General features: G+C 49.1%; 1 pseudogene; it reads left to right on the top strand.

Annotated features, from left to right (window-relative positions):
* Positions 1 to 509: 509 nt before the first annotated feature.
* LOC134473461 (large ribosomal subunit protein uL11-like) lies at positions 510 to 2,624 on the top strand (annotated as a pseudogene).
* Positions 2,625 to 4,829: the final 2,205 nt, after the last annotated feature.

Here is a 4,829-nt window from a genome sequence, read left to right as displayed (position 1 = left end):
ATAAACAGCTATAACCCCAACAGTCTGGAAGGCTGAGGCAGGCGCATCACAAGTTGGAGTCCAGCCTGGACAACCTAGAGAGACCTTGTCTCAAAATACAAAATAAAAAGGTCAGGATGGATACAGCTCAGTGTGACAGCCCTGGAGTCAATCCCCAGGACCATTTGAAACAAAAGCAAAAACAGATCAAGAGACGAATTTTGGACAAACATCGATTTTGTAGACAGAGCACTGAACCTCAAACCAAGAGGTCTAGACGCTACACTTGTTTTGGTATTTCTTGTACTGGCTGTCTCACAGGGCGGCCGAAGACCAAGAGCGAACGTGATGCGCTCGGTTTGTCGCCCTGCGAGGTCCGATGAAGGAGTCACACACCAGGCGGTCTCTGCTGACCCTTCGGTTACTGCTGCCCAGCTCCACGTTCATTCATGAATCTAGCCTATCGCTCCCTTGCAGCACGAACTGCTTGTCCCTGGGGAAGAAGGTGGGTGATTCCGAACCTCGCCCGCCCCCTTCGCGCCCCTCCAGGGAGATCCGCAGCCTGCGACGCGCTGCGGCTGCCCGGCCCCACCTCGCGGCGGTGCGCTGGCGCTGCGCCGAGCTCCAGCCCAGCCCTCGGCCCCACCCCCAAGCCCGGTTTGTGCTCTGTTGTTGGTGGGAACCATGGAAACCGCAGGGGCGGTGGGTCAGAGAGCGGTAAACCGGATTCTTTACTCACAGGAGTCGCCCGGGGCAACCCCGAAAGGGCGAGCCCTGGAATTGTTTCTGGCTGGCCTCTGAAACCTCCTGGGACTGGGAGATCCAGGTCCGGGCTGAGACGCGGGCGCCGGAAGCTGCTGCGCGGCCCGACCCCTTGTGGACCTCCGCGCCCTCCCGTCCCGCTTCCCTCCCCCACGCGGCCCTGGGCGCTTCCTTTTCCCATCTGAGCTACCATTTCCTGAAATTCTCTGCCCTCTCCTTCCCCAGGCTCACTGTTATCTTAGTCTAAGCGTCAGACATTTCCCAGACCCTCCAGAGCCCCAGGACCTGGTAAAATAGGACATCTCACTTCCTCCACAGGCCGGAGGGAGGTAAAGGGCTTTCCTAGCGCTCAGGGCCCAGGTTTGGTCCCCGGAGCTGCAAAGATCAATAAAGATTTAAATAAGTAACAAGGAAAGTCCTCTGTTACCAAAGGTGCACCGGGCCAGGTGGTGGGGACTGTATCCAACTCTACCAAAGGCAGGCGACCGAGGGTGGAAAGGTGTCTGTGGAAAAGTGTCTCTTATTTTATGTATTATCTTGGGTTTTGTTTTTTGTGTTTCTTTGAGACAGTTTCCCTTGGTAGGCTGGCCTCGAACTCACTCTACAGTCCAGGCTGGCCCTGAACCCCTGGTGATCTTCCTGCCTCAATTTTCTGAGTCTAGAAAATTTTAAAACAGCAACCAACTAGACTACCTTTTTGTGACCACCGCTGCTAGCAATTCCCATCAACATCAGGGATATAATACTCCTTCCTGAAATACTATTTTGTAGGGCTGAGGAGGTTTTCTGGGTTTGTTTTCGATTTGTTGCTATCCTGGGGGATGGATCCCAGAGCCTCACACATGCTAGACAAGTACTTTACCACTAAGTACAGTCCAGCACTGGACTAAGTCTAACAGAAAGCAAATTCCGCAGTGATCACTGAGGTTCAATAATATGTAAACTTCAAATTAGCAGGTTTACTTTTGGCTGTTGGCTAGGAAGTGCAAATTTCTTCTGTTGTCCAGAATCCAGGTTCATCGGACACCAGCCACCTCCACCATGCCACCCAAGTTCAATCCCAACGAGATCAAAGTCGTGTAGCTGAGGTCTACTGTTGGTGAAGTTGGCACCACATCTGCCCTGGACCCCCTAAAAAGGGGGTGATGACATCACCAAGGCAACTGGTGACTGGAAAGTTCTGTGATGACAGTGAAGCTGACCAGTGAAGTGAGGTGGTGCTGTCTGCTTCTGTCCTGATTATCAAAGCCCTGGAGGAGCCACCAAGAGACAGAAAAAAGCAGAAAAACATTAAACACAGTGGAAATATCACTTTTGATGAGATTGTCAACATTGTCCAACAGAGGAAGCAGCAAGCTTTAGCCAGAGGACTCTCTGGAACCATTAAAAAAATCCTGGGGACTGCCCAGTCTATGGGCTGCAGTGTAGACAACTGCCACCCTCGTGCCATCATAGATGACATCAACAATGGCACTGTGGAGTGCCCAGCTAGCTAAGAAACAGTAAAATAGTTCAATAAAAAGAGGATCTGACAAAACAAAAACAAATAGCAGGTTTTTATAACTTAGGCTTTTTTGAGGCAGGGTTTCTGATGTAGCCCAGGCAGGCCTCAATTTCTGAAATCTTCCTGCCTCCGCCTCCCAAGTGATAAGGTTAAAAGCATGCACCACCACATCCAGTTAATTTAGCCTTTAACAAACACAGAATTTAATTTTGAAAATTCCTTTTGTACAGTGGGTCCCTGGCATCCCTAGACTCCAAAGTCTAAGGGTGCCTTCTCTCTGAAACATCCTAGCTCCTTGTGGCTTGGAAGTCCTTGCAGCCTTGTAGAGCTGGTATCCCTGTGTCCCATCCAGTGATACTACATTGTGACGGTGGAGGCAGAGCAGAGCCACGTACCCCTCACACCCGCTCCTGTCGGGGGGACCCAACCTGCAGGAAAGACTCACCCACGGCTTCACACCTTCACCCCTGAGACAGTTACGGATCACCGTGGGGCCGGAAGGCTGGAGTGACAATACAAGCTTCCTGAACAGTGTGGCACATCTCAACAGGCCTGTGGGAGACCCTGATAAAACCGTAGAAGTAGGATATCTATGTAAAATGGGAAAAAGCTACCAAGATAAAACCCCAAGGAGCCAGGCATGGTGGTACAGGCCTGTACTCCCAACACTCTAGGATGCTGAAACAGGAGGATCACAGGTTTGATCCCAGTCTGGGCCACATAGAAACCTGGCAAGACCCTGACTCAAAATTTTAAAGAAGGGCTGGGGATGCAGCCCAGTGTGAAGGTGGTGGATTCACTCCCCAGTACCACAAAAGAAAAAAAGATCTAAATAAACCCTCCAGGCCCCCTTGGCTCGGTCAATTTAAAAATCACTCCTCTCAAAGGTCACACAGGGGCTGACATATTGATATTCTGCCACTCATTTTGCTGTAGGTGACAGAAATGACAGCAGCTGCTCGACTTCCTTCTGGGCCGAAGCTTACTTTTATGGGGATACTGACACTTGCCCTCCCTTTGCCAAGTCAGACGCTTCTCAGCTGTGCACACACACAGGCAGGCCATTGTTAAATGCTTCATCCTAGACTAACAGCTGACTGGGGCTGGCTATGGTTTTCCGCCCCACCCTGCACCCTGAAAGGCCTTAGTCCTGTCTCAGGCCCAGCATAGCCCAGGACAGTGACACCAGGCTCAAGTCACTCGGCATGTTGTGGGCATAGCTGAGGACCCATCAGCCAGTGAAGCCAAGGCCGCAGTGTGTTGTGGGGATGGTGACACCAATTCAGGAAAATTCAGCAGCCTCCCAGAAGGCTAGACCACAACCATCCAGTGGTCCAAGCTTGTCCCAAGAAGCATCTTTTGAAACCAGACCCCAAGCCAGCAGAGATAAGTGAACTTTAGCAGGTACAGCAAATCAGTACAGACCTGCTGTTTTCTGCTCCTTGTTTAGGAACAGCAGTATGGTCCCTGTGGACCAGCTGCTGGATCCTTCGGCCAAAGCCCCAGCCCCCAGTAAGGCTGTACCTGTGCAGGAATGGGTGAGCACTGCCTCGTTTCTGCTGTCTCTGGATTGAAAGACCCCATCATCCAGAATAAACACCATAAACCCAGGTAACTTTATGAGCATGAGAGTGTTAGGAGGTACTGAATCCAAGGCCTTCGCACTTAGCTGTCTTTATTTATTTTATTTATTTTTTATTATGAGACAGTCTTTCTAAGTTACCCGGGCTGGGCTCAAATTTGTGATCCTCCTGCCATGGTTTCCTAGAGTGCTGGGATTACCAGCCTGTACCACCATGCTCAATGACCTCTTTTCTTTAAAAAATCAGTCTATGCTGGGGATTTGGTTCAGTGGTTTAAACCCCTGCCAAGAAAGTGCAAAGTCATGAATTCGATCCCAGTACCAAAAAATAAAATCAGTCTGTCTGTCTCTGGTATTTCATGTAGTAATAAAAAGTGAACTAATATAGTTGACAAAACTTAGCAGAAACTTGTAAAACAATGTAAACAAAGGAATAACAAGTTATTTTATTTCTGTCTACTTGAACTTTTAATTTGTGTTTCAAATAAGTGGAAAGGAGGACAAATTACAAACTAATATTTTTGTTGTTGTTTGGAAAAGGCTAATATAACCATTTCAACTGGGCATGGTGGTGCATGCTTGTAACCCCAGTACGCAGGGGCTGAGGCAGGAGGACCACTGCGAGTTCAAGGCCAGTTGGAATTATATAGCAAAACCCTGACTCTGAAAACCAAAAAATATTTTTCACCTCAACATTAGTGTTGCCAGTAATTTTGTCTAATAGATCTGAGGGTGTTGAAAAATAACTCATGTCATATGGAATGCTTTAGATATGCAAAGCCTTCCACTCCTCCTGAATTTTAAGATGCAATGCTTTGAGCATAAAAACTCCATGGCCCTCAACCAACAGACATTCAAACCACAGGTTTGGGGCTGGCAAATGGCTCAGTGGTAAAGCACTTACCTAGCAATGTGAAGCCCTGGATTCCATCCCCAGTACTGCAAAAATGTGTGTGTTTGTGCATCGTGTGGTGGTTGCTGCTGCTGCTGCTGCTGTTCAGG

This window comes from Cavia porcellus, unplaced genomic scaffold (assembly GCF_034190915.1).
Source record: "Cavia porcellus strain 051 isolate PalLab524CR breed Dunkin Hartley unplaced genomic scaffold, mCavPor4.1 scaffold_27, whole genome shotgun sequence".
NCBI lineage: Eukaryota > Metazoa > Chordata > Mammalia > Rodentia > Caviidae > Cavia > Cavia porcellus.
The sequence above is the reverse complement of the archived record's forward strand: the minus strand, read 5'-3'. Positions and strand labels throughout refer to the sequence as shown.